This window comes from Xyrauchen texanus, chromosome 27 (assembly GCF_025860055.1).
Source record: "Xyrauchen texanus isolate HMW12.3.18 chromosome 27, RBS_HiC_50CHRs, whole genome shotgun sequence".
Classification (NCBI taxonomy): domain Eukaryota; kingdom Metazoa; phylum Chordata; class Actinopteri; order Cypriniformes; family Catostomidae; genus Xyrauchen; species Xyrauchen texanus.
Window position 1 is genome coordinate 37236222 of NC_068302.1, and position 16517 is coordinate 37252738.

The 16517-nt window shown below is 37.7% G+C and overlaps 1 protein-coding gene across 22 annotated transcripts in view; it reads right to left on the bottom strand.

Annotated features, from left to right (window-relative positions):
• LOC127621466 (coiled-coil domain-containing protein 120-like) overlaps nt 1-13468 on the bottom strand; it is a 77434-nt gene extending 63966 nt beyond the window's left edge. For all 22 annotated transcript variants that reach the window (XM_052095072.1, XM_052095077.1, XM_052095085.1 and 19 more), the window contains exon 1: nt 13429-13468. The gene's annotated coding sequence lies outside the window, so the exon portion shown is untranslated. The remainder of the gene's footprint in view (nt 1-13428) is intronic.
• Between the last annotated feature and the right edge of the window lie 3049 nt (nt 13469-16517).

Genomic DNA, 16517 nt, shown 5'->3' on the forward strand with positions numbered 1-16517 from the left:
CGCAACACTCTAATGAGCATAAAAACACACAGCACACACAATTCAATTTTGGGGTTAAAAAGAGTCTGTTTTCTATTATTTTAACCTATTTTTATGGATACTTGAATGTATAACAATTATAATTAAAATATCTATTGCTTCTGCCATCTTGAATTTCTGTTTTCACAGAGTCATCACTACAGAACATTATGGGATTACCCTCTATGTAAAGAACATACTCGGTGCTGCTTTAGAATTTGGCCTAAAGGCAGTATAATTAAGATACCTAACTTTTGATACAACCTCTGTGTTGGGATGACTTAAAATGCTGACTCAGTAAGGAGCTCACTAGGTTTTGGAACAGTGCTATAGTATGTCTAATTTTTGCAATGACTTGAATATGAATTCATATAAATGCTTATTGAGGTGCTGAGGACATCTGGTCTTCATGATTCATCAGTGGACTATTAGTAGAAGACAGAGATGTCATATAAGCTGTCATATATTTCACAAGGACAGAGGGTATTGATGAGATGCAATGGCCAAACTCTGCTTTAATCTAAACTTGCTTGTGTTTGCTGATTCATGCAATTCATGGGGGAAGTAGGGGCTAAGATAACCTCTGAAAACATATCTAAACACAGTGTTCTTTTAACTTGTCGAGACCTGTAGATCAGTTCACAGTCAAAACTTCAGAAGAGCTCTCTAGGCCTCAGCATGGGAAATGTAGGCTAATATGGCTCCATATTAACACTTATTTTTTAAACAAGATTGCCATCTTTTACTGCACTAGCCTTTTTGTGAACTCAATTCAACAATGCACAGGTCATCTGTGACACCTCATTCTGCCTCATGGTTTACGCCACTATAGGAAGTCCAAAACACAAGGTAGGACAGATTCTAATGAAGAGGTGTAAAGAATGTTTTAAACTGTGATGGATCGGAATATCAATCTACCAAAAATGTACAGGGACAGTACACAATCTATGTCTTGAAATACAAACAGAGCATGAAATACTAAAGTCAGGATGATGGCTCAAGGTAGATCACAGAAAGATGAGGGCAAGAGGAAACTGGGCTAGGTTGTCACAGGGGCTATATCTCAGTTACTCTTTGATTTACAAATGTGTTTGTTCAAAACCCACTTAAATTAGGGTATTTTTTTTGTGAAAACTATCCTCAAAAAAAAAATTCCAATATCATATTTTTGTTACAGCTGTTAGATGAACAAGTAAATAAAACCACACTGGCATACATTAAGGCAAAATGCAATGATATAATGAATGCAGATTCTACTGGAGAGGTTGAATTTATTTCTCAGAATAAGGGTATTTTTCACAAATATCAGGTCAGGGCAGGTTGTCTTATTTTTATTGTGTAAGTTATCCTAGAATACTTTGTCAGTTCGATCCAGTCTGGCCATTCTCTGTTGACCTCTCTCATCAACAAGGCGTTCATGTCAACAGAACTGCCACTCAGGTTGGCACAATTTTGGCAGCACGAGGGGGACCAACACAATATTAAGCAGGTGGTTTTAATGTTGTGGCTGAACAGTGTATATATACATACACACACCCAAAAATGAAAATTCTCTCATCATTTACTCGCCCTTATGCCATCCCAAATGTGTTTGACTTTCTTCTGCTGAGCACATCCATTCAATGCATGACAACAGGGTCCAAAATTCTAGAGCTACAAAAAAAGCACATAAAGGCAGCATAATTGTAATCCATAAGACTTAATTTCAAGCTTGATTATACTTCCTAGTGCCATCTTGTGCTCTGGGCATGTGTCAAGCACTAGGAAGTGTAATTGAGCTTGAAATCATGATTGTGCCTAGAGACTGCAATGGCAAGATGTACAGTGAAAAAGTTATATTTTGGTCTGTTCTCACCCAAAACCAACAGAAGACATTGAGTAAAACACAGGAGTCATATGGATTACTTTTATGCTGCGTTTATGTGCTTTTTTGAGCTTCAAAGTTCTGGCCACCATTAACTTGCATTGAATGGACTAACAGAGCTGAAATATTCTTCTAAATATCTTTGTTTTGTGTTTAGCAGAAGAAAGAAAGTCATTCACACTTGGGATGGCATGAGGGTGAGTAAATGATGAAAGAATTTTCATTTTTGGGTGAACTATTCCTTTAAGTAGGTTTTCATGTACAACAAGTTTTTGAAGTACAAGTGTGCCCTCTATTTCAAAAAGATGCATTACAACAACCTGACTGCAGCACTTTAGAGGTGTGAACAATCTTGAAATGAGCACATGCTCAAAGAGGAGTTTTAAAAATAGATCACCACCTGTCTTCACTATAACTTTAATTCATGCAGCAACTATGAATCCTTGCAACATGAGAAAGGAGAAATTCATATATTTTACACTGACATGCCGTTATTAAATACTTAAATACATGAATATGTTATTATAATGAAAGGAAACTGACGTTGATTCTAGTGCAAAGAAAATCCTGTTTACATGCAAACACTCGTATCTACCAGCATAGATAACAGAAAAGACAAGCTCAAAACACCATTGCTATGAGAAACAACATTAAGTGCCAGTTTGGTTTCAAGATAAAGTCGTACTCCAGACACAAAAATATTCATGTTTGAACATCTGCAAAACAAGGATGCAAGGACGGTACTGTGTAAGTCACAGCATGTGATCGCAAACATAACTACATCTCTGTTTGTATTCTGAGGCCTAGAAAAACTTCCTGCACTTTGCTCAGTTTTGTTTTATGGTTTGCATTTTCTGTGGGGTTTTATAACAGCGCTCTTTACTTTTTTGCCCAGCAGTCCATCCTTGACACTACTGCAATGCTTTTGCAAGGTTTTTTGCCCTGCTACAGTCACACCCTCTTCGTCCTGCTCCTTCACTGGTTAACTGCGAAGGCTCCTCTACGAGAGAACCAACGGCGAGTTAGGAAACATCTTTAAAATGTGCATGCAGGAGTAGGTTTCAATGCCTCGTAGGCAGTCTCTCTCTCGTTGTCTGAGACTCTAGGTGTTGGCTTTATAGTATGACCTACATTTTCTGCTCGAGTGTAACTCAAAGATCCATCACAGTTCGATGAGTCCACTGCACCACAACACTCACCGAGCTAAACTGCACAATGAGCACAACACACTGAGCAGAGAGAGAGGATGGAAGACAGTCAGCAGGCAAAAGCCAACCGCTGCATGGCAACAACGCAAAAAATCCCTTGCTATAAATAGTGGCATATCACAGGCTGGCAGCTCTGACTGCGCAGCCAATAACCTTTCACCCCTGAGGTGCTGGCAAGGGGAAGGCGTATCTGGGCCGTCACCGTCGTGTTTGGGTGACTGACTCTCATCCAGATGTCTGCACACTGAACTGATGGGGTCAAATTCACGTACACCATGGCAACGAGTGCCTGGGCGGGCACAACGGCACAAAAATGCCAACCTTGCAAACCTAACTTACCCTCTATCTTTTGAGGGAGTGTGTTCAAACAATAAAGCAGCGTATAAGGATGTCCGTTAACAAAGTTTGTCACTTTTTAGAGTTCAGACAGGTCCCTTTAAATTCCCCTGAGCAGTCACAGACTTTGGTCACACTTTACGCCTGCTGCCTTCCAAACTGTCTCCTCGATTTTGCCACACTCAGCTGATTTCTTTGAACAGCATTCTTCTTGCAATCCCATGAGACTTTCAGGAAAGCTGTAGGAATTGGTTTGTGTCCAACACGGACATCAGTCAAAGGGTTCCTCTACAAGAGTCCTTTGAGTACAAAATACATGAATTAAAAAGACCATATTTCCAGCACATTGCATGCAAACGTGCACTCATTATTACTCATTATTACATTAAAGGATATTCCGGGTTCAATACAAGTTAAGCTCAATTTGTGGCATAAAGTTCAGACCCCCCCCATAACCCATACAGACCCATTAAGTGGCAAGCTTTTAAAGACCAACTCTGTCCTTCCAGGAGTTCATCCTCCAGAGGACGTGGGAAAAGCCTGTGAAAGCCACTAATCTTCTAAAGTCTATACCACACACATACATGAACTGATCTCCCTAAAACAGACAACAAAGCCTGCATCAGAGTCACAATCATATTTACCTGTAGTATTTTCACCAGATCATCGACTCCAACTCAGTTTGTTATAGCAGATTTTAAAGAGCAAATACCCTGCCCACAAATCTCGATGTAAACATTGTTCATTACTGTCCTAAAATCTAGAACACAATAAGACTCATATTGAACGGATCATTATTTCCCAAGGGTAAATGTTATTGCTCAGAGGTTGCTCTTTCATTGCTCAAGAGCTCACAGTTATGTTTTAAGTATCAACTTCATCACAGATGTTTCTCCTAAAATTCCTTATAAAATAAAATAGACATAAATTAGTCAAATGTTGACATACAGAGTACAGACCTATAATTAAGATGGAAAATACAGCAGCTAATTGAAAATGTTTGAGTTCATACTGCAAAATATGAGCAAAACTGAGCACAATCTGAGACATTGTTGAGACATCCTCTTAAACTCTAGTTTGAAATTACTGGGGTATTTTTCTTAGGAGAAAAAAAAAAGTTTCCATATGCTAATAGATGGGATATTAAAGGCTACAAAGAAAGCAATGTCCCCACTTACCAGCTAACAAGACTGAATATATATCTAAAGAATTCAAGGAAGGCGATTTAACGCCGAGTACAAAAATTACCTCATTAAAAATGTATCCCTGGCAGCATTGATATTTATGTATGTTACTGTAGTCTTCAAGAGGACCATATGTCTGTGTGAATCCGTTTCACTTTAAGAGGTGTCAAGTGTATCAGACTGGTTTAAAAGATTAAGATGAGATAAGTCAATACAGTGATTGTTTGCCAACACAGATTCACAGATGTTTAATCCGTTGACAGGGTTTTAGCTACTGTAAATATGAGAAACTTTAGCCAAAGTAGATGGTATGTTTAAAACGGCATCCTAAGGGACATACAGTTTGTTCAACATATTATACTGTCTTAAAGTCCCAATGAAAGCTAAATTAGAGTGGCTTTTGTCCATGTCAATTAGCTTTGAGGCTATCTACATGCTAGCGTATTCTAAAAATGTACTATTACAATTTTATCAGATGTATTTAACATAACAATCTTTCTCTTCTGGAAAAATTGAACAAAAAATGTAAGAATCTTGCATTTGGTCCCAAACTCACTCCATTGGTAGACCCAATGATGCTAGGATGCTAATGGTGCTAACAGAGAAATGTTTTGAAAGCACCACAGAGCCACAGTCATCATCCTAAAGATTGCTTGTCTTTGCATTTTAATCTAGGTAAGGAGATAAAGTGTTTTTGCAAACTTTATGTTGGTTTGAAAAAGCCTTGTCTGAAAGTTTTTTCTTTTAAAAAGCTTGAGGTTTGATAGATAGATAGATAGATAGATAGATAGATAGATAGATAGATAGATAGATAGATAGATAGATAGATAGATAGATAGATAGATAGATAGATAGATAGATAGATAGAGTTTTTCTGGCATGTTTTAGCATGGTGCTAACATGTTTCTAGCATGTTTTAACACTTAACTAGGTATTGTTAACATGTTTTAGAATGTTGTAAGCATGTTTTAGCACATAACTAGGTGTTTCTAGCATGTTTTATCACTTAGCATTTAGCTAGGCATTGCTAATATTTTTTAGCTCTTAGCTAGGCGTTGTTTGCATGTTTTAGCACTTAACTAGGTGATGTTAACATGTTTTAACATGTTTCTACATATGTTTATAGCATATTTCAGCAATTTGTTAGGTGTTGTCAGCATGTTTACGCACTTAGATAGGCATTACTAATATTTTTAGCTCTTAACTAGGCTCTGTTAATATGTGTAAGCATGTTGTTAGCATGTTATAGCACTTAGCTATGCATTGTTAGCATGTTTTAACCTGTTGCTAGCATGTTTTACAATATTGCTAGCATATTTTAACACTTTGTTAGATGTTGTTAACATGTTTTAACACTTAGCTTAGCATTGCTAATATGTTTTTAGTTCTTAGCTAGGCATTGTTAGCATGTTTTAACACTTAGCTAGGTGTTGCTAGCATGTGTTAACATGTTTTAGCACTTTGCTAGGTGTTGCTAGCATGTGTTATAATGTTGTTAGCATGTTTTATCACTTAGCTAGTTGTTTCTAGCATGTTTTATCACTTAGCTAGGTATTGTTAGCATGTAGATGGGTGTTGCTAGTATGTATTGCTAGTATGTCTATGATGTATTTTGTGCATGTAACTTGAAAGCATTAGCAGTAATGCAATTTTTGAATGTCTGACAATGGGAAATTGGGCCTGTTCGGAAGTCCGCTACGGGAATACCGTAATTCTGATCCATTAGAAAAGTCATAACAAGCCAAGTCTGAAGAGGTATAAAGTCTGTGCCAAGTTTGGTGGATGTAGCTTGAAAGCTCTAGGAGGAGATACAGTCAGAAATTTTGAGTGTAAAAAGAATAATAATAAGCTTTCTAAAGCCAACATAATAATGACACACATTCCCTTACAAAAATCAAGAGTTTTGGCAAATTTGCCACTCATTATTTTCACATGCAAATGAGCTTTGCGGCAAACTTTTCTTTGTCACCAAAGGTTTGCTGCAGGTTTAATAACTACCAGTGAAGATTTGTAAACTTCAGACAAACCTTTGCATCGAATCGCAAGATCATTTGCATGTGAAAATAATGAGTGAGAAATTTGTGGCAAGATTGCAGCAATTGTGTCAGAACAGAATTTTTGTAAGTGTCATCTTAAAAAAATAGAATGAAAGAATCCTGCACTGCCATGACAAGAACTGCTGTAGGAATTATAAGTAGCAAAGCAGATATCATCCATCTCTGACTGATAATCTCCTTTACGTACATGGTTACGTGGATCAGCATGACCTGTTTTCATACTGTCCAAATCCCTAGAGCTGTTTCAGATTACCATTCCCCCTCTCTCTCCCACTCTCATCCAAATGAAAGACCAAAGGTGTATTTATTGGTCTTTGGAAAGTATGGCAAATATTTATGTGATTCTCTCCATAACCGTCATGGGGCTTAGGTGTTCATTTCTTTTTAGATTTTCATAAGCCTTCATATTTCAATAACACAAGAAGAACAGTGCAGTCAGATCAGAATACGTTCAGCAAAAATTCCAGCGATCCTTCTGCTACGGGACTGCGCTCTCATGCAGTCTAACCCTCCAGGTTACAAGCATCCTTCTGACGTGAGAGCAGAACGATTACAAACTCATTAAACCCAGCCGAGAGCGAGAGACGCAGATTGAGTGTTGACCCAGTTTTGCCACTGACACCCTGGCACAAAGCAACAACACTGACAGCACACTAACATTGAGGCTCCATCGCACGCCCTTATCTCGCCAACACCTCTTCAGTAGGCACCACTGGGTAAATGTTACCGATCCCTCATGGCTTTGTCCGTAGGAAATAAAAAGCACGAATAAGAACCCTTTAACATCTCAATCTTTTCTCCTAGATAGCAGTGAGATTACATGGAGCCTTCTGCAGAAATCTTCTGCTTCTCAGATATTTCTCCTGAGAAACAGAGCCCAGTAATCGGACATGTGTCTCCTCTAGTTTTTAAAAGAGATCTTAACAATGTCACAAACTGTGCTCAGATTTGTTGCATTTTAGCTATAAAATTAAATTTTTATTCACTAATGGTTAGATTTAGGGTTTGTGTAAGGGAGTATGATTAGTGAAATATGCATTTCGTTTGAGTGTATTGCATCATTTACAACTAAAAATACAACTCTCTTTTGGCACCACCTTGTGGTCAGTTCACCCTGAAACTGGTCAACTGCACTCCCAGCTTCGACCACTGGGGACAGGGATTTGAATTTCGGTAAACACAATCCGATTTCATCTGAAGAATGTCTTGTCCCAGAATTCACATTCAGCAAGATTACAAAGTCAGCAATCGAAAGTCAGAGATCTCATTATGAACTGAAACATTTCACAGCAAATTCTTCCAACACTACATTATCTGAGCTATGCTATGCTATGCTATCCACGTTTATTTTATAGCTCTATACTCTTTTATGTAAACATTGACTTTTTTATTTCTCCAAAGACATTTTGGTTCAAAGTTGGTTCTTCAATGGAACAAAAATGAGAACTCCATTACATCTGCTGAGCTATGAAGAAGCAATGACTGAGCAGGACTTTTCCTACTGGAACTCAAGCTGTAGAGTTTGTTAAAAGTCCTTGTTCATGACCTTGTTGTACAACCCCCAAGGATTTCAAAAGCCATACGGCACAGTTTCTAAGTGCTAAGCTACGCACCTTCGCTCCAGGAAAACTAAACAGCCTCTTTATTATGCACAAAGCAACCCACATTCTTTCCTACAGCACATCCTGGCCCGTGTGTCGAAAAGGATGAGATGGGGATAGAAACGATTTTGATTTAGACTCGGTTTAAAATACACCCTAAGCCTCCTGTGGCATGGGCAACTCTACCCTGAATGTCTAATTAGTCAATCTTAGGCTAAAGACACACACTCCTTTTCTTTTGCAGATAATGTTTCTCTTATCTTCTTTTAGTAATGTTTGTTAAAGGAATAGTTCACCCAAAAGTGAAAATTATCTCAAAATGTTCTCACCCTCATGCAATCCCAGATGTGTATGACTTTCTTTCTTCTGCTGAAGACAAATGAAGACTTTTGAAAAATATCTTAGCTCTGATGATCCTCACAATGCAAGTGAATGGGTACCAAAATGCTGTAGCTCCTACAGCACATAAAGGCAGCATAAAAGTAAGCATAAGACTCTTTTTAATCTGGGAACACAAGGTTTAATCTGTTTTCAGAAGCGATATGATAGGTGTGGGTGAAAAACAGATAAACATTTGTTTTTGTTTTTGTTTTTTTTGTACAGCCAATCTCCACTTTCACATTCTTCTTCTTTTATTTTTGCCGATTTGCATTATTTGTGCATATCGCCATCAACAGGGCAGAAAGGATCATTTATAGTAAAAAGGACTTCATTTATCATATTGCTTCTGAAGATATGGATTTAAGCACTGGAGTATGGATTAGTTTTATGCTGCCTTTATGTGCTTTTTGGAGCTTCAAAAAGTTGGTATACATTCACTTGTATTGTGAGGATTTCCAGAGCTTAAATATTCTTCTAAAATCTTTGTTTGTGTTCAGCAAAAGAAAAACAATTTGTATATCTGGGATGGCATGAGGGTGAGTAAATGATGAGAGAATTAAAAATTTGGGTGAACTTTCTCTTTAAGACAAGCATCACTGTTGCTCTTAATATAAACAAACCTCTTAACCTAAGTATTAAACGTGAGCAATTTTTTTACATTGGGATATTATTTTAATTTGTTTGATTTTCATACAAATGGAGATGTTAGGCAGAGTGACAACCAAAATTTCCCACTGCCTTTCATTGTATGGAAAAAAGACATAATGAAAGTAAATGGTGACTGAGACTAACATGCTGCCTAATATCCCCTGTTCCAAAGATGAAAGAAAGTCATATGGGACAACAATAGGAGGGTGGGTAAATGAGGACAGGATTAAAATTTTGGGGCGAACTTTCCCTTAAAAGGCCGTTTTTATATGAGCCGGTTACTATATAAAAACATATACTGAACAATTCATCCTAATAACCACACTTTAAACCACATTGCAGCTAAAAACGAACCTCAAGACCTCTGCCAGTCCTCGCCCATGTATTTGGCCCACATATTCCATTTGCCAACCGCACAAATCCACACACACACCCTTTCATAAAGCCAGGCAGAGGCAGATTAAGAGCTCTCTTTTATAATATAGGTTAGCAAAATTATATTGAGGGAGACCTTTTCACCCCATACAGCAGCACAACCCAGTTTGCACATCTAGAACTGCTCTCTTTCAGCATAATCCTGTGATTACACTTATGATCTGTTAAGAGGATAATGGGCAAAGATTTTGGCTCCTTCTTCTAAACTCCCCAAGGAGTGAGTCATAATGTATTAGACATTAAGTGATATTTTTGTATTACCATGACTGTGTTAAAAAGGGACTTCAAATATTCATTATACTGTAAGTGAAAGAAAGCAGGTTTTGGTCTCAGTAATGTTAGGATTTGGAGTGTATTAATGTAATTATTACTACTCAAATGTTTCATTCGGATGAGGTTCGCACATGCCTTGTGCTTGCACAGTGTGTCATGCTAGGGTGTGCATGCGTTCAACTGTAGTTCCAGCTTCGACCACTGGGGCGGTTTGGATAATTGGAAAGCAGAGACTCATGTCGCCATGCCTATATCCGCCTCTGGCCCTCGCAATAGTTTTGCGTTCCATGCAAATACGTTTTGCATTCCCTCTCAATAGTTTTGCGTTCCCTAACAATAGTTTTGCGTACCCTTGCAATAGTTTTGCGTTGCCTCGTGTGGCAGATCTCACTGCCTTCCCTATCAAGGAGGAAGCAGGAATCGGTCTGTTGACTTTTCAGCCCAAAGCAGATTGCACATGTTAAGCAAGCTGTGTGCATCTCTCTCTCGCTCTCTTGTGGCATCCACGGCTCCTCTTTATCTCTCTCCTGCTGACTGTGTAACTCAGCACCAGGCGTCCACCCTGATGGCCCGGCCACACCCTCCTCCTCGTCACACCTCACAATAAGTTTTGCGTTCCCTAATAATAGTTTGTGTTCCCTCACAATAGGTTTTGTGTTCCCTCGCAAAACGTTTTGCGTTCGCCGCAATAGTTTGCATTCCCTCACAATAACTTTCATGTTCCCTCGCAATAAGTTTTGTGTTCCTTCGCAATAAGTTTTGTGTTCCTTCGCAATAGTTTGTGTTCCCTCACAATAACTTTTACGTTCCCTCGCAATACGTTTTGTGTTCCTTTGCAATAGTTTGTGTTCCCACGCAATAATTTGTTCCCACGCAATAAGTTTTGTGTTCCTTCGCAATAGTTTGTCCCCACGCAATAAGTTTTGTGTTCCCTCGCAATAGTTTGTTCCCACGCAATAAGTTTTGTGTTCCCTCGCAATAGTTTGTTCCCACGCAATAAGTTTTGTGTTCCCTCGCAATAGTTTGTTCCCACGCAATAAGTTTTGTGTTCCCTCGCAATAGTTTGTGTTCCCACGCAATAAGTTTTGTGTTCCTTCGCAATAGTTTGTGTTCCCACGCAATACGTTTTGTGTTCCTTCGCAATAGTTTGTTCCCACGCAATAAGTTTTGTGTTCCCTCGCAATAGTTTGTTCCCACGCAATAAGTTTTGTGTTCCCTCGCAATAGTTTGTTCCCACGCAATAAGTTTTGTGTTCCCTCGCAATAGTTTGTTCCCACACAATAAGTTTTGTGTTCCCTCGCAATAGTTTGTTCCCACGCAATAAGTTTTGTGTTCCTCATAATAGTTTGTTCCCACGCAATAAGTTTTGTGTTCCCTCGCAATAGTTTGTTCCCACACAATAAGTTTTGTGTTCCCTCGCAATAGTTTGTTCCCAAGCAATAAGTTTTGTGTTCCTTCGCAATAGTTTGTGTTCCCACGCAATAAGTTTTGTGTTCCCTCGCAATAGTTTGTGTTCCCACGCAATAAGTTTTGTGTTCCCTCGCAATAGTTTGTGTTCCCACGCAATAAGTTTTGTGTTCCCTCGCAATAGTTTGTTCCCACGCAATAAGTTTTGTGTTCCCTCGCAATAGTTTGTTCCCACGCAATAAGTTTTGTGTTCCCTCGCAATAGTTTGTGTTCCCACGCAATAAGTTTTGTGTTCCCTCGCAATAGTTTGTGTTCCCACGCAATAAGTTTTGTGTTCCCTCGCAATAGTTTGTTCCCACGCAATAAGTTTTGTGTTCCCTCGCAATAGTTTGTTCCCACGCAATAAGTTTTGTGTTCCTTCGCAATAGTTTGTTCCCACGCAATAAGTTTTGTGTTCCTTCGCAATAGTTTGTTCCCACGCAATAAGTTTTGTGTTCCCTCGCAATAGTTTGTTCCCACGCAATAAGTTTTGTGTTCCCTCGCAATAGTTTGTTCCCACGCAATAAGTTTTGTGTTCCCTCGCAATAGTTTGTGTCCCACGCAATAAGTTTTGTGTTCCCTCGCAATAGTTTGTTCCCACGCAATAAGTTTTGTGTTCCTTCGCAATAGTTTGTTCCCACGCAATAAGTTTTGTGTTCCTTCGCAATAGTTTGTGTTCCCACGCAATAGTTTTGCATGCCCTCGTAAATACATTTACCGTAGTTTTAATACAGTAACCATATTTTAACCATGATATAATTATGAACCATTTCATAATAGAGAAAATTAAAACTATGGTAATAAAAAACATAATTTTGTGGTTATTATGGTTGACCCTCCTTTTAATTTGAGTACACATTTTGCTTCCTTTCAGCTGTGCAGGAAAACAACAGACCAATCGCAGTTTGGAATACCAATAAATGCATTAAGAATACCAGTGGCAATTCGGTATGCAACTACTGATGCTAGCGATTTCTGGTGGTTACATTTTGAATAAACATTCTAATAATGTAAGTCAATGGGAGATTTTCATCTTAATGTCTTTTTAAAAGCATAAAGTAAAAAACATAAAATAAAAAACAGAAAGAGATTCCTCAACTAGACTGAAATTATCTACAAAACAAAGTCAAGCTAAATTAATTGCAGAAGTTAAATACTTGAGTTAGGGTTTTAAAGCAAACCAGCCAGAATGAGTGAGTAATATAAATACAATGCTGTCATGCAAAGTGATATAATAAACATGAATTGTGAGAAGAGTGACTGTCTGAATCATGAACACGCCCAAGACTCCAAACAAAAATGTCACAGAAGCAACAGAGCATTCCCATGTCCAAAGTGTCCTTGCATCAACTGTCACAATTATTACAAACAATTACGATTAATTAACACAACAAATGAACACATTGAAATAGGTGTGACGTGCAAATGTGACCCCATATTCTGTACCTGATCCTGAGCTTGAATCTGGGGGAGGACACTTACATCTCCAAACACTGTGCCAACCTCACTGAGATCTTTAGTAAGATCTAACAGCTTCATTTAAGAGAAATGAATCAACCATGTAGACTTCAAAAGTAATTATTTTGTATTTAAAATGGAAAGGCCACAAATTGAGGAACTGACAATTTTAGGACAAATGGAGGGAAAGCAATTTGTCGTTAACAAATTGACAACTCAACAGCAACAAAACGCAGTTATGCAAACCAGATAACAATGCGTACAAAAAAAATCATGTTTCAAACATTATTACATATAAGAGAAACATGTCTGAATAACACATTGGCTATGAATTCAAACCATGCACAGCATGCAAACACAGCGCACCTCTTTAGTCTCTCAAATGCACATTATTGACAACAGAATCACAACATTTGCACCTTTAAAATCGGATCAGTGCGGCTTTTTTAGATGAACTACCTTACACCAGAATCACAACAAATGCATTAGTATTCCCCGATTTTAAGTCAAGACAAATACCTCTGAGGATGCTGTACTCTCTGAAATCCACGTGCGTCTCACTGCATCATCTCACGAGCATTTTTTGTCCCTCATTGAGCTGCATGACCGAGTTCTGCTCATTGATACAAAAGCATCGCCTCTTCTTCAACACACATCTCTTGTGTTTACACTGTAGCCTACACAGCATGCTGTAAAGCCTGCCCGGCTGTATATGTTATCCTGCCTTGATCTACACACACGAACCAAACCGATCACATTTCATCCACGTTTGGTGTCTATAGTCTGCGTTAACCCTTTAAGTGCAGCAGCACTGAGCACAAATAATGCAATTCTTTATGATATGGAAATAAATAAATATAGCATAATTGCCAAGATATTGCTTTGCAAATATGTACACTCTTTTTGTAGCTAGTCATATAAAATGTAATTCAAAACACAACAATGAGGCTAACATAAATATGTCTCATCATCTGGAAAAAATACATACATTTTTTGTATATTTTTTTTTACAATTATTTTTCCTACCAAGGAGGTTTAACATGATATTAAACAATAATATTTTATTGTTGTTAGTAGTTACAAAAACAGTGTGTGTGTGTGTGTGTGTGTATATATATATATATATATTTATTTATTTATATATATTTTTTTAACTAGCCAAACAAGACAATGTATATCAAATCAATCAAAACACTAAAATGTTGCTACCATAAATATACCTTAACATCTGACAATGAAAAAAGTCTTGTTTTTATTTGCTTTGGTGCTATTTCAATTTTTAAATATTTCTATTTAGTCCTAATATTAGACCACCTGCCTAATATTATGTAGGTCCCCTCATGCCGCCAAAACAGCACCAACCCGCATCTCGTAACAGCATTCAGAGATGATATTCTTGTCACCACAATTGTAGAGAGCGGTTATCTGAGTTACTGTAGACTTTGTCATTGAACTAGTCTGGCCATTCTCTGTTGAACTCTCTCATCAACAAAGCATTTCCGTCCACAGAACTGCCGCTCACTGGATGTTTTTGTCACCATTTGGAGTAAATTCTAGAGACTGTTGTGTGTGAAATCCCAGGAGATCAGCAGTTACAGAAATACTCAAACCGTGGCATGATTGTTGGTGCCAGACGGGCTGGTTTGAGTATTTCTGTAACTGCTGATCTCCTGGGATTGTCACACACAACAGTCTCTAGAATTGACTCTGAATGGTGACAAAAACAAAATATCCAGTGAGCGGCAGTTCCGTGTACAGAAACATCTTGTTGATGAGAGAGGTCAACAGAGAATGGCCAGACAGGTTTAAACTGACAAAGTCTATGGTAACTCAGATAACCGCTCTGTACAACTGTGATGACAAGAATATCATCTCTGAATGCTGTTTGGTGCTGTTTTGGTGGCACGAGGGGGACTATATATATAGGTTCATATATCAGGTTCATATATATATATATATATATATATATATATATATATATATATATATATATATAAATATGTATTTATTGTTCCTATGAATGCTTTCTTTGATGCTTTGGAAGTATTGTATGTCACCTTTAACTTGCTCACTAGGGTTTCTAGGGCACAATCTTTGAAAAGCTTATGTAGTGTGAATGCAGGTTACTTTAAGATCATTTGTAATTGTTTGTCATTTGTTAAATAAGATGGAAATGGCCACATAAGTGTCCTACCACTATAGTTTTGGATGAACTTCGGGATGTTTTATTTTAGAAATGGAAGACTAAAATGACGAATGATTAACCGTAACTATCCCAAATTACCCGTATTCCCCTTACAGGTTTAAAAGCACTTTACACTATACTAGACAACTTTGGTCTGATATAAATCACTGTCCCTTATCTGGTATCTCAGGGGTTAAAAAAGCTGCAGTAATCTTTAAAGCTTTGTTGGAGATTATGAATCAGTGGGCAAATCACTGCTTCCCATTCAAACCATTCCTTGATGTTAAAAGAGCGGGATTGATTTGTTAATGGTTTCAATCCACAATACAGAACTGCCATTGAGATAATAATATATAAAATAACATAAAATCAGTAAGAACATAATGGTTACAACTGTACCATACATTAGAGGTTTAATATTATATTTTCAAAACATATATTATATTTTAATGAAAGAACAGGGATTTAACATAAGATTTAAGGTTTGGCTGGCTGGGAAAATGTTTTCTCTCCATGTATTATTACACTTATCTTTATCTGAAGAGAACTAGGTGCCAGATCTATTAAACAATATGAGCTAAAAAACAGTGATACTGAAGAAGACATGAATATCAATGTAAAACTGTTTCACTGAATGCAAAATACAGATATCAGACGGAAGCACATTCAGGGTGCTTTTCCGGAACTTCAGTATGGAAACAAAGCAGCTCATTCAGAATCAATGTTCCTTTGCTCCACTACTCAGGCGCAACACCATGAATGAATCTCTCTCTCTTCACCGTCTGTTAAACACATGGGAACTGAATGCAGGTGTCTCCAGGAGCCATTGCAAATGTTTTAAAACCACAAATTCTCAAAATTTCAACCTAAGTACTTCCAGCAAAGCAACTCATCCAGAGAATGTACTCTACTCTAAAGTAGTCATTAATATGCATCCATTCTTGAGCAAGACTGCTGCAAACGATTGTTCATGCAATCTAATAATTAGGAGAAGAAGGCCCCCTTTTGGATATTATAGAACTGCACCACTCAAGTTCAAGGAATGTGCCAGGTTCAACACAAGTTAGCTCAATAGACAGGATTTATGCCATAAAGTTGACTTATTTTTTTTTTTTACTTGTCCCTTGTTTATTACAGTTACAGTAAGGCACTTACAATGGAAGTGAATGGGGCCAGTAAATAAACATTAAAATACAGTTTCAATAGTATACATATTAGATGTAAACATTATGTGTTAACATGATTTTAGTGTGACAAAATCAGGGATTTACTAGATTTACCATGCTCAAAGTCAAGACAACAAAATTGTAATATTGGCTATAACTTCACACAGATAAAGTCTTGACTAAAGTCATGCTAACACATAATATTTGCAACTTGTTGAAACAGTGAGTATTGTTTATGGACTGGCCCCATTCACTTC